At 32.0% G+C, this 17,500-nt stretch overlaps 1 protein-coding gene across 1 annotated transcript in view; it reads left to right on the plus strand.

Moving 5' to 3' along the window:
• The window catches only part of LOC135198668 (dipeptidase 1-like), a 285,537-nt gene that overhangs the window by 27,194 nt on the left and 240,843 nt on the right, over positions 1-17,500 (plus strand). The gene's annotated exons all lie outside the window — the stretch shown is intronic.

Here is a 17,500-nt window from a genome sequence, read left to right on the forward strand (position 1 = left end):
CATCCACTGAAATTATTATTCAGATTTACATCCACTGAAATTATTATTCAGATGTACATTCACTGAAATTATTATTCAGATTTACATCCACTGAAATTATTATTCAAATTTACATCCACTGAAATTATTACCCAGATTTACATTCACTGAAATTATTATTCAGATTTACATTAACTGAAATTATTATTCAGATTTACATTCACTGAAATTATTACTCAGATTTACATCCACTGAAATTATTATTGAGATGTACATTCATTTGAAATTAAATTATTTTCAGGTTTACATTCCCTGAAATTATGGTTTATTCAATTTAACAAATTCCACTGAAATTTATTATTCAGATTGTTTACATTCCACTTGAAATTATTATTCAGATGTTTACATTTCACTTGAAATTATTATTCAGATGTTTACCGATTCCACTGAATAAATTATTACTTCAGATTTCAATCACCACATGATAAATTATTATTACAGATGTTTACATACCACTGAAATTAATTAATTCAGAACTGTTTGACATACCACGTGAAATTTATTAATTCAGGATTTTACATTCACTGAAATTAATATTAATTTCATCATTTAGGCATTTCACTTGGAAATTAATTATTTCAGAATTTACATTCCACTGAGAAATTCATTATTTCAGATTTACATTCGCAACTGAAAGTTATTGTTTCAGATTGTTTACATCCACTGAAATTAAATTATTGTTCAGATTTTACATCCAACTGAAAGTTATTATTTCAGATGTTTACATTCCACTGAGGAAATTTGATTATTTTCCATTGATTTACATCCACATTGAAATTATTTTATTCAGATGTACAATTCACTGGTTAAATTTAATTATTCAGGATTTTACCTTCACTGAAATTTAGACTTCCGATTTCAGTTAAATTGAAAAAATTATTAATTCAAGAATTTACATTCACTTGAATATTAAATTAATTTTCAGAAAATTTGTACATTCACTTGAAATTATTACGTTCCAGATTAGCTTACATTCATGAAATTATTATTCTAGATTTACATTCACTGAAATTATTTATTCCAGAATATACATTCACTTGAAATTATTAATTTTCAGATCTACTACATTCACTTGAAATTATTATTTCAGAATTTTACCATCCACTTGAAAAATTATTAATTCGATTCAGATGTAACATTACACCCTTGGAAATTATTATGTTCAGAATTTACATTCCACTGAAATTATTTATTCAGATGTTTTTAAACATTCCATGAAATTAAATTATTCAGATTTTAACATTTCACTGAAAATTATTACTCCGATTTTACATTCTGAAATTAACTTATTCAGAATTTAACATTCCAACGTGAAAATTATTATTGCAGATGTACATCACTGAAATTAACATTATTCAAGATTACTACATTCACTGAAATTATTTTAACTTCCAGAATTTACAATTCACTGAAAATTATTAATCCCAGATCGATTTTACAATTCACTGTTCGAAAAATTATTAATTACAGATTGATACATTCACTGAAATTATTATTCAGAATGTACTACATTCACTGAAATTATTTATTCAGATTTACATTCATCTGAAATTATTAATTCCAGATATTTAAACATTCACGTTGAAATTATCTATTCAGAATGTTTACATTCAACTGAAATTATTGTTCAGATTCACACCACCTGGGAATGCATTGTCAGAATTTACACTTCCACTGAAATTATTTATTCAGGAATTTTACAATTCCACTTGAAATTATTATTCATATTTACAATCCACTGATAATTGGCCAAAATTTATTTCAAGATGTACATTCACTGCACATTTAATTAATTCCAGATTTACATTCCCCAACTTGAAATTATGTTAATTCCAGATGTAATTCAATCTCAAAACTTGAAATTAATTATCAGAATTTACAATCCACTGAAATTTATTATTCAGAATGTTACATTCACTGAAATTAATTATTCAGATTTAACATTCACCTGAAATTAATTACTCCGATTTAAACATTCACTGAAAATTTTTTATTCAGATTTACATTCACATGAATAAATTTATTATTCAGATGTACTTTCACTGCAAATTATTATTCAGATGTACATACCAAATGGAAATTAACTTAATTCAGAAATGTACACATTCACTGAAATTTATTATTTCAGATGTACATTCAACTGAAATTTATTATTCAAGAATTTAGAATTCACTGAAATTAAATTATTTATTCAGGATAAATACCATTCACCTAAAAATTAGGTATTTCAGCAGTGACATTCACTGAAATTAAATTATTCAATGTATTCACCTGAAAATTATTAATTCAGAATTTACATTCACTGAATTATTATTGCAGATTTAACAATTCTACTGAAATTATTAATTCAGATATACATTTCTACTGCATTAAATTATTATTCAGATATACATTCCAACTGGCAAATTATTAATTCAAGATGGTACATTCACCTGGAAAATTATTCCTTCAGATTTACAATTCCACTGAAATTATTATTCAGATATAAACATTCACTGAAATTGACTTTGATTCAAAGTTATTATACATTACTGATTTATTTATTCCAGAGTTACATTCCACTGAAATTATTATTCAGATATAAACATTCACCTGAACAATTTATTCAGATTTACATTTCACTGACATTAATTATTCAGATTTTACATCCATTGAAAATTAATTATTCAGCATATACATTCACTGAAATAAATTATTATTTCAGATTATTTAACATTCACGTGAAATTATTGATTCCAGATTATACAATTCCACCTGAAATTAAATTATTCAGTTTACATTCACTGAAATTATTTATTCAGTACCGCATTCAACTGAAATTATTATTTCCAGAATATACATTCCACTTGAAATTATTAATTCAGATTTAACATTCTCTTGAATTCATTATTCAGGAATGTTACATTCAACTGAAATTATTATTCAGATTACATTCCACTTGAAATTATTAATTCAGATATTTACATTCACTGAAATTATTCTTCAGATGGTACAATCCACTGAAAATTATTATTCAGATTTACATTTCACTGAAATTATTGATTCAGTATTATACATTCACCTGAAATTAAATTTTATTCAGAATATACATTCACATGAAATTATTGATTCAGATATTACATTCACTGAAAAGTTACATTTTCAGATTAATTTACATTCACTGAAATTATTATTCAGATGTACATACACTGAAATTATTATTCAGTTGTACATTCACTGAAATTATTATTCAGATATACATTCACTGAAATTATTATTCAGATATACATTCACTGAAATTATTATTCAGATTTACATTCACTGAAATTATTATTCAGATGTACATCCACTGAAATTATTATCCAGTTGTACATTCACTGAAAATTAATATTTCAGTGGATGATATCTGAATAATAACTTCAGTGGATGTATACCTGAATAATTATTTCAGTTAATGGCAATCTGAATAATAATTTCAGTGGATGTATACTGAATTATTATTTCAGTGGATGTATATCTGAATAATAATTTCAGTGGATGTATATTCTGAAATAATATTTTCAGATAATACATCCACTGAAATTATTATTCAGATTTACATTAACTGAAATTATTATTCAGATATACATCCACTGAAATTATCATTCAGATTCACATTCACTGAAATTATTATTCAGATATACATTCACTGGCATATAGTAAGTCATATCCGTATTGAAAGCTTGTGTATAAAATACCTTCGACAATTTCTTCTCCGTACACAATGTTACTTTATCCTAATAACTCATAACTCATTTCTTGTTTTTCTTGGATCGGGGTCTCATTGTTGATATAAGATGTGCTCTTTTGAACAAGCGTTGTCAATCTGGCAAATTTCTATATTTACTGGAATCCAAACTTTTCCTTCCATTTCCAACCATATTTCGATCATAAATTCCATATTTGCAAACACCAGATACGACATTACATTCTACTAAATGGGAAAGCTGTTCATTGCAAATTCACCTGACAAGCCACCATCACCATCACCATCATTAACAGTACATCTGTTCTGCTTCGTTCAGGGTAATTTCGGTTAGTACTACATATTAAACTGGAATACCATATTTACGTAAGACCTTATGCCTTTTCGTAATTGACAAAAACCTCCAGAGTTGGATTCCTAATTTCTTACACTGATGCACAGCATTTGACACAAAACATTAGCTCAGTACAAATTCGGCCTTATCTAAGTCCAACTTGTTCATCTGTAAACATTTTATCACAGTCGTTCTTCAGCTGCTGATGAGCGTGTTGAATATTCTTTTCACAACAGACAAAGTGACAGTATCCCTTTAGTTCCTCATACAATGAAGTCACCTTTGCTATTTAGCTGTGACCTCCAATTTTCATTCATTAGGCTTTGTTTCCTCCGCTCCTAGTTGATACAGGGGGTCCATCATTGCTGGTGGATGCTTTCCATTCCTGAACTTTGTATATTTTTTTTTAAAAGAGTTACAAAATCATAAATTCATCCGCCAGTTTTCTTCAGCTTTTGGTGTACAAACCAATTTATTGCCATTATATCTCTTATTAACGACCTTAAAAATGTACCGCATAGCAATATCTTCTTCTTTTTCTTCTTCTTCTTCTTCGGTGGCTTTTAATGAAGCATCTTTCCACTATAAAGTTGTTCACTTCTTTCCACATATGGATATTTTATAAATGTTTCACAGTAAGATGTTCTACCAACAATGACACTTCCTGAATACTGATTACCAGGCTTTGTCATCATCGTTCGTCTGTTTTTTTTTTTTTTTTTTTTTTTTTTTTTTTTTTTTTATCTCGATTGTCTTAATAACTTTAACAAAAAATGAATGAAGTGACCGCCAGATGCAAAACGAAAAATACGATGCCATTTCTGAACAATTACTTCTAAAAAGGTAAAATACTCTCTTAGTTTTATACCGTTCATATTTAAAAGGATATTGAGCCAATCTATCATTTATGTTGAAGTACTGAAGACAATACCCAACAAGTTCTTGTCAGAAACCCTAATGGTGTTTATGATTTAACATTAACATTTCGCAATATCAACTCTCATCCATAAAATAAAAGCTTTTGTCATTCTCGGTGACATTGGCAATTACCTTTACATCTGGCAAGTCTCCAAAAGAAAAATTAACATATTGTTCACAACAGAAAAAAAATTCAATTGATTTATGTATTTTGCCAAAAATAAATTTTTTTTTTCTTCTCAATGACCTGCAGAAATATCATTGGTCAGCAACAACTTTTGGTAACAACTGGATAACTAAATGGCTCTTTTTATTACCCTTTATTATCTTTAGTGAGTATGTATATAATTCCTGTAACCAATATATGGATAAAAGCAAAAATAACGCACATACTCAACATAGTATAAGCCCATGATTACAGTCTAGTCACGGTATGAATAACCAAATATACACCATTTTTCATTTCCACAAAAAGATTTATAATTACAAAATCTTTGATGTTTAGAGGTAAATATTTCTGGATGTCATTTTAACACTCGCAAAGACTCCATCGTTTCAAAAAATGTATATATTGTCGACGTTTCCCCAAACCGTCGAACTGGCAAAATTCTTGCTTTTAGTAGAATGCGTTTAAAGATTTCTCTCATTTCAAAACATCTCTTTATCACGTAATTTAGTCGATAAACGTTTGATTTTGGTAGTTGATAATTTTAAGACTTTCTCTTTCAAACAGGGTTTGAATAATTTCAAAATTCATAATAATTTCCTAATAATGTTTATCAAAGATATTCGTCAGTTTGCGAAAACTGACTGATTATCACAGTGTTAACGATTCGACATCTATTCGTCACTTTGTGGTGGCATTATTATTTGAAATAATGGATATTCGTCACACACCCAATCTAAGGTTGAAATTTTGTTTTATATAAATACTTAAAATATAGGCTGGGGTTGTAAGATATATATACATTTATTTGTTTATCATATAATAAATATAATATAATTGTCGTATAAAAATAATTTACGAAGCCTTTCTTTTTCTGAAAAGTTATCCCTTTTTAATGGCGACATTCCACTTGGTTGTTTTACAAATCCATCAACTGTTTAGGATATGTTACACTAACAGAATCAGAAACAGTTTCTTTTTCGAAGATATTCTCGTATTTGCACACGCTTTATCACAATTCTTACTTATTATCACATAGTGATTTTTGCAACTGTCGTTGTTTTCAAAATGAAAAATATAAAGTAGCTTTTGACATTCGGATCTTGCACAAGCTGCAAACACATCACTCATGCAACCTTCACTGCCACATAATTACACCAATTTGTGATATTTCATCCACGGTTATAAAGTCATCACTGTTCGGCACATACACTGGATCACTGATTGAATCACATTTCGAACCAAGTATATCGGAAGCATCCATAGGAGAATTGTCATTCTCAAGATTCTTTTTGATGATAGTGTTTTATCAGGATCCTCAGAACTGTTGCCGTTTGGGGCACAAACGCTGGACTGCTGTTCTTCCAAATCAAGTATAACTCCTCTCCACCATTTACTGTCTGATGACCACCACATTTTGATTGGGAGTCCAATTTTCAGCTTCTTTTTATCAAGTAATTTCAAATTCTTCAGCTCCAACGATTTTTCATCCCAACTAAAGGTCAAATTCTCTGGATCTTTAGAAGAATAATATATATATATATATATATATATATATTATATATATATATGATATATGTGTGTGTGTGTGTGTGTGTGTGTGTGTGTGTGTGTGTGTGTGAGTGTGTGTGTGTGTGTGTGTATTTCCACAATATTTCTATTATCAAATCTTTCCTAAAATAGAACAGCAGACTTCGTATAGTTTATGATAGTCAGATACAAGTTGTTCCACATAAATCAGTATAATATCATCATGGCGAATATTAAAAGTTATCATACAAAGTAAAACCAAGGTTTTAATTAACGATGCTGCACTTTGTGGGAAAAAAAAAGAAAAACAAAGTGCGCATTCGAGAAGCCTCACGTTTTCACAAAGTAACGAACCGAACATTCGTCACTTTGTGAAAACTGATTTAGTGTTAAGTGGCGATATGCGAAATTACTGATATCTTATATGTCGAAAACCACTTGAGATATAAATGTGAAAGTCTGTGATATTAAAGATCAAAGCATGCTTGTTTTTGTGGTAGTAATAACTCATTTTGCCCGTAATGTGCGATTCAACGGTTTCATAGGAAACGCCGACGATATATAGTATATATATATATATATATATATATATATATATATATATAATATATATATATATATATATATATTTATACGTATGTATATGTTAACTACACACGAAAATAACGATAAAAATTAAAATTAGGGCGCAACGGACTTTGTCGTCAACAGATTGGAATATGCCGCAACACAGCCGCGAGTGTTATGGATAATCTTTAAAAGATCAGCAAATTCTTTGGGTCGTGAAACGGAAAAACAAAACTGTCGGACTTCAGAGATGAGAGCGCGGGTGCGCATTTGACCCAGTGGAGTCAGGTGACCGTGACGTCAGAAAAATGCAGTTGTGTATGTCTGTTTGTGCGTCAAATAGGGCGTGTTCATGGAAGGTTCCAGAACAATTCAGTGTGTTCGTACATACGAACATCAGAACTGTGAGAAGACTAACGTGCGCGCATTCGTAAACCCATCAGGGCGTGTGGAAACGTAATTTAGTGATTACTATAGCTGGTTCACTTAATGCAGATTCTTGGGTGAGGCCTATACCTGCGAGACATTTGTTTGGCGGCCGCTGATTGGCTGGGAGCTGCTTACCCCCCGGTACCAGCCAATCAGCGGCCGCCAAACAAACGTCTCCTTAGCATAGGGTTCATCAAAGAATCTACCTATAGTGAGAATAGCCCGAGGGGAGGAGCACAGGAGATCCATCAAAAAGGTAAATAGTGAAAAAGGATCATGAAAAATCTTGTAATCTTCAAGTGCAGTGGAAAGCACTTAATATTTTTATTAAATACTTAGCCACTCTTTTTTCATTTTATACCTGAGAATTGCGGTTTCTTTTAAAGATGGATTCGGTTTGTCAACACAGAAAATGAATTCTCTAATTGACAATTTTGTTTGGGAAAATAATGATGAATTTTTTGACAATAAGACAGTGAGTGACAGTTTTTTTAATCAAGATGAATGTTTGAGGTGTAATTGTGTTTCATGGTTCTGGGATTTTCCAATTAATTTCCTTGTTTTTCATGTTAGTTCTTTAGGGCATATAAAGTCTCAATTTTTGTATCTAAGAGTTTAGTTTGTTAGCCTAGATCTACTAACTTGATTTAGCTGTAGAAATGCCGGTTTGTGGTGGACTCTTCGAAGTAGGTTACGTTACCAATTAGTGGTTTTCCTCCTTATACATTATTATATTATAATTAATATATATATTATATATAATATCGTTATATACTAGTTAATATGATAGGTATGATATATTATTATAATAATATATATAAAGTATATATATATTATATATGTATAGTATATATTATTAATTATATATAAATATAATAATATATTTATGTATATATAGATATAATTATATGTATATAATAGATATATAAATATTATATTATATATATTATAGTATATTATATATATATATATATATGGGGATACAATCCACAATGAAGTAAAATCCTCTTGTAGTTTATAATATATATTCTTGTACAGGATTAAAGCTTTCGACCATCACCTGTGGTCTTGTTCACTAAAATGTGATATGTCACCTCAAGGAACTAACAAGTAAGAGCACAAACATTTGCAAAAACAACGGTTAGGTAACAAGCTAGTTTATATTATGAATGATCAGGCGGTTGAGCCCTCGTTCTTTCCAGAATTCGTTTTGATCTGCGTGGGGGAATGTTTCTATTGTCAACTGCTTGTTCTCTGCTGGTTGGGTGGTTTGTTGGAGAAATGACCTGAGTGGAGTAACAGGAGAGGAGGCAGCATCGTTATTGGCACATATATTTCTAAAGTTTGAAATTTTCCCTTTTCTACATATCTCTTGAAATTTTCCCTTTTCTACATATCTCTTCACAAATAGCTGTATTTTCTGAAATACCAGTATTTCCTGCAAAGGTCTCGTTTAATGAAATTAACGCCCCTTCTACTACTCGTCTCAAAGTCCTGTCGTTACATGCAAAAACAAACTTTGTACCTTTAAAATTTATTGCGTGGTTTTTCTCCCATGTATGTTGCGCAATTGCACTGTATGAACTCCCCCTTCTGCAAGCAGCAACGTGTTCTTCCTTTCTCGATTCAATGGAACGTCCGCTTTCTCCCACGTAACATTCATTGCAATCACTGCAAGGTATTACATATACTCCTACATTCTCTCTATTACCCGGGTTATTTTTAATGAGTTTCTTCTTGATTGTACTGTTGTACTGAAAAACTATGTTGAAGCCATTCCTTTTTCCTTTAAGCTGCCTAGAAAATTTATTAAGTTCTCTATTATAAGGAAGAGCAAGAGATGCCTCGATGGGCTCACCTCTCTCCCCTACATTGGCTAACTTATGTATGGAATTTTTCGAAAAGGTTTACGTTGACACACTACCGGAAGACATCAAGCCTGAAATTTGGGTTAGGTATGTAGATGATGTTTTTATTGTTTATAGACACGGTGAGGAAACCTTTCATAGGTTTTTAGAGTTGCTTAATGGTTTTTTGCCCTCTATTAAATTTACAGTGGAAAAGGAAATGGAAAATAGGCTTCCCTTTCTAGATATGGTAGTTCATAGAGACACAGTGAGTAGTGACTTTAAATTCAGCGTGTATAGGAAGAACACCTACACAAACACTTATATTCATTACTTTTCATATCATGAACCTAAAGTAAAGCACAACGTTTTAACCAATTTGTTTTTTCGAGCATACCGAATATGTGATCCCCAGTTCATTGACGCCGTAATAAATTTCTTGGTGGATAGTTTTACTAAACTGTGTTACCCAAAGTTTTTTTATACTACAGTCTCAATCTAAAGCTAGATCGATGTTTTACGCCCCTCACGATATAACTGAAAAGGTAGATTTTAAGGCATCACTTGCTCTTCCTTATAATACTTAATAAATTTTCTAGGCAGCTTAAAGGAAAAAAGAACGGCTTCAACATAGTTTTTCAGTACAACAGTACAATCAAGAAGAAACTCATTAAAAATAACCCGGGTAATAGAGAGAATGTAGGAGTATATGTAATACCTTGCAGTGATTGCAATGAATGTTACGTGGGAGAAAGCGGACGTTCCATTGATAAGAGAAGGGAAGAACACGTTGCTGCTTGCAGAAGGGGAAGTTCATACAGTGCAATTGCGCAACATACATGGAAGAAAAACCACGCAATAAATTTTAAAGGTACAAAGGTTGTTTTTGCATGTAACGACAGGACTTTGAGACGAGTAGTAGAAGGGGCGTTAATTCATTAAACGACCACCCCTTTGCGGACTACTGGGTATTTCAGAAGATACAGCTATTTGTGAAGAGATATGTAGAAAAGGGAAAATTTCAAACTTTAGAAATATATGTGCTAATAACGATGCTGCCTCCTCTCCTGTTTACTCCACTCAGGTCATTTCTCCAACAAACCACCCAACCAGCAGAGAACAAGCAGTTGACAATAGAAACATTCCCCCACGCAGATCAAAACGAATTCTGGAAAGAACGAGGGCTCAACCGCCTGATCATTCATAATATAAACTAGCTTGTTACCTAACCGTTGTTTTTGCAAATGTTTGTGCTCTTACTTGTTAGTTCCTTGAGGTGACATATCACATTTTAGTGAACAAGACCACAGGTGATGGTCGAAAGCTTTAATCCTGTACAAGAATATATATTATAAACTACAAGAGGATTTTACTTCATTGTGGATTGTATCCCCATTTACTTAGAGGTACGACATAGTACCTGGCTTCTGCATATATATATATATATATATATATATATATATATATATATATATATATATATATATATATATATATATATATATATATATATACATATATATATATGTATATATATATATATATATATATATATATATATATATATATATATATATGATGATATATATATATGTATATATATATATATATATATTTATATATATATATACACATATGTATATATACACATATGTATATATATATATATATATATAGATATTATATTGTTGCACATATTTCATTACGTTGTATATGAATCATACGAAGCATGTGAATGGTAGGAAAGCATAGATAAGTAGACAATTTGTTGTGGGGGATTTATTAGCCCATAGAACAACACCTCTATGCTAAACGTGCCACTCAACGTTGCACGCCTATAAAAAGTCAAAGAGTTGCCACAGGTGAAAATGCTGGATCACAGTTTTGAGATGGTTTGGTCACAAGGAGAGAATGGAGGATACTGCGTTGGTAAAATGATTGTAGAATGTAAAAATTGAAGTTCTGAGTGAGGCGTAAGGGATAAATGAATGCTTAACAAGAACTGGATAGTCCGTGCAAGAGAGGGGAGACTGACCTAATTAATGTATTGGGGTCAACGTGATGTTGTTGATCTTTATGTGGAGTGAATGACGGGGATATCTTCAAAGTTACCAACATCGGTGTTATCCACACTTTAACAGGTCAAGAAGATATGATGAAATGGTCTTTGCCTTTTCTTTTATACTAAGGCACATACTGATGTAAAAAAACTATATTGGGACACAAACACACATAAATATGTGTATGTGTGTGTGTGTATTTTTTGATACAAGAAACACGAACATACAAGCCCATTTTCCACTGCTTGTGGTGGAAGGAACCCGCTTTTGGTTCTTACTTTTCCTAATGCAAAATTTTCTTTTATTCGCCATTTGGTAATATATTTCGAATTTCGTATCAACCTTTCTCTAAACGAGTTGAAGGATATCACGAAAATTCCGCATTCGGATATGCACCGAATTTTCATAAATAATTTTCATAAATAACTGGAGCGTGTTTATCACTTTCCCTGACTTTGTCATAGAAAGAATTTGATATTTATGGGAGATAAATAGATTAAAAGGATTAATGACGTGAAAGCGCTGGGTGCTATCACCGTTCTTTTATGTTGATATGATATATTTGGCTAGTATTAAACAGTTCATTAATATCAATGCTGATTTATGCACATGCACAAACGGTGCCAAATATAAACAAGAGCTGCTTTGAATAAAGAAATTTAATAATAAACGCGTTTCAAATGAACAGAATATTGTCCAAACGAGATCATTTGAACATTTTTGCAAAATATAAGCGAAACAAAGAATCCCTGTAGCCTGTTTTGACAATATCGCTAAATAACTAAACCAGTGAATAACGTATATTGTTAGCTGACAAATCCTCAATAATCTAGCATTTTATTTTCTATTTAGTGGGGCCAGAAAATGATAGAATTCGATCTGCCATGATTGGCAGCCGTCGAATTGCAATGGTATAACTGAATATGACTAAATGAATTGATGGTTGATCACCAGCTTTGAATGGGAAATGGCACTTCCTCCTCAAAACTAGATTCCTTTGCATTGTGTTGCAATGATGTTCTGTGTTAGTGTTTATTTAATCTTTTTAAAGCGCACAGGAAGAATCGTCGTTCTTCTTTTTCTTTTCTCCTAAGAAATTTTATTACCCAAAACATTTCAAGTAGAAAACTAGAATAGCCAATATATCACTGACTTGTACCAGATTCAGGATGAAAATTTGTGTGCCCACCCTTCTATTTGCTGGTGTGTGTGTGTGTGTGTGTGTGTGTGTGTGTGTGTGTGTGTGTGTGTGTGTGTGTGTGTGTGTGTGTGTGTGTGTGTGTGGCTACAATCAAAGAAGATTCTGCAAAATTTGTTTGTTCAGTATCAAAAAAGTCTTCTTATGTATATGAGAGAGAGAGAGAGAGAGAGAGAGAGAGAGAGAGAGAGAGAGAGAGAGATACTTAGTCAGCAGTAGCGCAATGTCCCGTGCACTAAAAACAAAGTACTAAAATAAAATAAAAAAATAAAAAAATTACGAACTGATGGATGAAAAAATAAGTGGAGTATTGGGAGCCAGAGGCAGAGGAGCAGAGGATTTTCACTCCAAATTTGAACCCTGAAAATAATGTAGTGATTTCAATAAAAAAAAATTCAAATCTTACTTGGCATTTACATAAGTAACTTGCTGTCAGCAAGATAAGAAGTCGAGTCTTTTCTTATTCAAAAAAGAAATGTTGGCGCCAAATTAAATTTTCATGAAGGTAGGATATGTATATTCTAGATAAATATTGTTAATCTAAAGACAAGAAATGAACTAAAAAAAAAAATGTCTCAGCATATATTTGGAGTAGGTAAATTTGCTTATAAATTTCGTTAATGCACATACGGCATATCATTTTTAAAAGATGGAAATTTTGTTCTATCTTCAGCATCCAAAGAATGAGAAGTCTTGCTGCTACGCGCGACCTCATCTTTTAATTTGTAGAGTCCAGAGGTCTACACCAGTCCCCCTAATTATTTTTTACAGCCTAGCACAGGACGACCTGGAACAAGGTGACATGCAGTCATACCAGTCAAATCAAAATCCTTCAACAGCTGTGATCTGGCGTAAAAAAATTATTAGCAAAGGAAAAGAAAAAAAAAAAAACATAAGTAAACAAATGAAGACATTTGGTAAAATTTAATAGGAATGGCAAAAAAAGGAATAAATAAACGCGCGCACACAAGAAACCAGGCAGGAGCGAGAGTGATAACTCAAGAGTACCAAAGCTCCACGGGGTAGGTACAAACTCGCTCAGCAGCAGCAGGCCGCTCTGGGATCAGGAGAGTGACAACGAACATAACAAATGACCGTGTAGCACTCGAACGGGCCCAATGCTTCCGCTCGGCTTCATAAGCAAAACAAGATGTGAAATATCATCCTTGCCAAAGATCTATGTTGGAGTCGCCTTGAATAATATATATCCATCCAGGCGACAGATTCGTTTCCTTCCAGGACAGCGCTGGAATGAGTGATTAGGGACGCGCCTCCTCTCTCTCTCTCTCTCTCTCTCTCTCTCTCTCTCTCTCTCTCCCTCTCTCTCTCCCTTTATACATGCAAAGATAATCACGATTATGAAAACCTTGACCCAAAACTAATTTACGGGGGCCAGTATACATACGCTTATTTTCAAACTTTTATACATCGTATACATTAACTTAAACACACACACACACTCATATATATATATATATATATATATATATATATATATATATATATATATATATATATATATATATATGCATGAATCTGATCTGTCCTTATGACTTTTCAAAGCATAATCATATCATTTACAGACTACATGACAGAGAAAACATATCTTTACCGACTTCTCTCTCTCTCTCTCTCTCTCTCTCTCTCTCTCTCTCTCTCTCTCTCTCTCTCTCTCTATCTCTCTATATATATATATATATATATATATATATAGATGGATATGATATATACGAGTAATATATAATATATATATACATATATATATATATATATATATATATATATATATATATATATATATATATCACGTTTTCTGTGTAATAAAGCAAAATTCACACATTTATTGCGTTTATTCAACATTTCCTCATCTTCTTCCTTTCTCTAGAAAGGAAAGCAATAACAAAAACTAATCAGGATAACAAAAATAGCAAAAAGCGTTTGTTGGTCCTTGTACATCAAGTTTGGTTTGCCAAATCGACACCCTTCAAGAATGGAATATAAAAAGGACACACTAAATGACAGTGCAATTTTGGGAATCCCCATTATTTCAAACGAGATCATATAATTTCGCTTAAGCTCATTTTTTTAAGAACCTAAAAGTGTGGTAGAGGTGAGCATTTGATCACTAAATATTGTGTGTTTTTGAGAACATTTGTCAAATGCATTTTCTCTGTATAACAAGAGCGAAATAAGCAAGCAGCCATTCATGCAAAGTTAATAATATCAAAGAGAAATTTGATGTTCGAGCCTTCATGCTGTCTGTCACAGTACACTGACGTACTTCAAATAAAAATGAAATGGCGCTGATATCATGTAAAAAATGTATATATAGCTGAAAACAGAAAACTTTTATCTGTCACTGTAGATTTCATCTGCAGTGGCAGGTTAAAGTTTATTCTTTTTTAGTCCAAATTATAAAAATAAACCAATACGAATAAGATTTTTATTCAGTCATATATACAAAAATATCTGGAAATCAAAGTTCAAATGATTTGCATAGAAATAAAACATCTTTGAGAGAGAGAGAGAGAGAGAGAGAGAGAGAGAGAGAGAGAGAGAGAGAGAGAGAGAGAGAGAGAGAGCAAATAAAAGCAAAAATAAAGCAGGAAAATTACTGACATTAAATGTTTTAAAAATTTTATTTTTGCTGCTTTTGTCTTCCTCCTTTTTTTCTTGTTTTAGGCGCTTGTATATTTATTTTCTAAATGACTTTGCATTCGCCTATCAAAAGACTGTCATTACTGCTGCATTTTGTGAAAGGTCCTGTTTCTTTTCTCCCTTGGTTTCAGTGAATCTGTTTTCATATAGAGTTCCATCACAACCTGATGAAAGAATCATATTACTTCAACATCAGCCATACCAAGATAGGCAGATAAGAAGAAAACCAAAGAGAGAACAAACAGTCGATCGGGAAGAGAGAAACCTATTTACCTTAAAAAGTTAGTTTCCCTTCTTGATCTTTGAGGCAAAGTTTTCCAGAAGGAGCTGAATAAAGTCTTCATTTAGCTCCACACGCTTTATGCTGACTTTTTTCACTTACTTATGGGAGGTCCTTGCATCAGGATCATTCTGTGTCTTTTCTATTTTTGGGAACATAAAAATTCAGTAAAAACCTCTACTTCGTCAGCGCAACAAGAGCTAAATAAGCAAGCAACTTTTCACGCTAAGGGAATAATTTTAAAGTGATATTAGATGGTCGAACGCGTCATGTCATCCACTGCAGTACACTGACGTACTTCATCAAACAAGAATATAAAATTGTAGTAATATTCTAAAAATTCTAAACCGGAAACACAAATCTTGTACCTGTCATCGCATATTTCAACAGTGCCAAGTAAATGTTCATATTTTTAAGTCAAATTACAAAGCTGACGAAGAGAACCAATATGGATTATTTATTGTTTTTCATTTATATACAAAAACGGTTTTGGATATCACGGATCACAGGATTATGAAGGGGAGTAAAACCAGTTTTGGAGAGCTCAAAGTTAAAAAACAAAAATAGAGGAGGAAATATACTCGCAATAAAGGCTTAAAAAAATGTTAGTTTTGTTCTATTTGAGTCCCTGGAAAGCAAGACTTCTTTTACGTTTTTTTTTTTTTTTAGGAGGTTGTCTTTTTCTTTTCTAAATGACTATGACTTGCCATTTTCCGTTTGAAAAGACCCTCGATATTGCCTGCATTTTATGCACAGCTTCTGGTTCTTTTCTCCATTTACTTCAATGAATCTCTTCCCACGATCACTGCGCTCAAGTTTCAATGATGCAGACATTTAAAACTACACCGTGAAACATTATTTTATTCCATTTCTATGCCATCCACGTGCAGACAGGCGGATAAGAAGAAAAACAGACTGAAACAGACATTTAGGAAGAGAGAAATCTATTCAGCTTTAAAAGTTTGTTTGCTTTCTCGATCTCTGAGGCAGAGTTTTCCAGACAGTGCTGAATAAAACTCCTCATTTAACTCCACTTCCTTTATGCTGTAGTTTTTTTTTTTTTTTTACTCTTTCAATTGTTGGAGACTCTTGCTTCCTGTCTCATTTGAATTCCCTTTCAGCAAAGGCACATCAGCTTCTCTCATATTTCCGCCATTTTTGAAAGGTTTCTACATTTCCTTTTAATGTTCCATTAGTATTCTGATAATATTTCACAGGACGTGCAATTACGGGCTTGCAGAATATGTAACTGAATCATGTGTCTGTATACAAACCCCGTTCCAATGGATACAGGCTGAAATGGTCTGAGAGAAAATGAGCTAATCCTATGCTTTTAACGAAAAAACTTATGTTTTTGTGAAAATATCACTATTAACATTCATTTTGATCTTCTTTAAGAAAGATCTTTGCTAGAAATTCTGGAACTAAGATCCGAACGTTCCTTGTGGCATATGAAGGTCAGAGCCCATAAATTGGGAGTCGTTACTCAACCAGTGAATTGTTCATGAAACTTTAGCCACCTAAGAAAAGTTCGACTACCTACAAGTGTACCTCGTGAATCTTCTATAGGCAGTAGACAATCACGTACCCAATATATTCGAGGAAGATCAAGTCTTATTTCTGGATCAAAATATTTCACATCATTTCATGTTTATATTCCTTAAACGTTTTTATTCATATTCTTGGTTTTCTGAGCATATCAGGAAATTCACATTTATGTGTCTGTAATGAATCTCTTATCCACAATGTG

Source organism: Macrobrachium nipponense, chromosome 23 (assembly GCF_015104395.2).
Source record: "Macrobrachium nipponense isolate FS-2020 chromosome 23, ASM1510439v2, whole genome shotgun sequence".
Taxonomy (NCBI): domain Eukaryota; kingdom Metazoa; phylum Arthropoda; class Malacostraca; order Decapoda; family Palaemonidae; genus Macrobrachium; species Macrobrachium nipponense.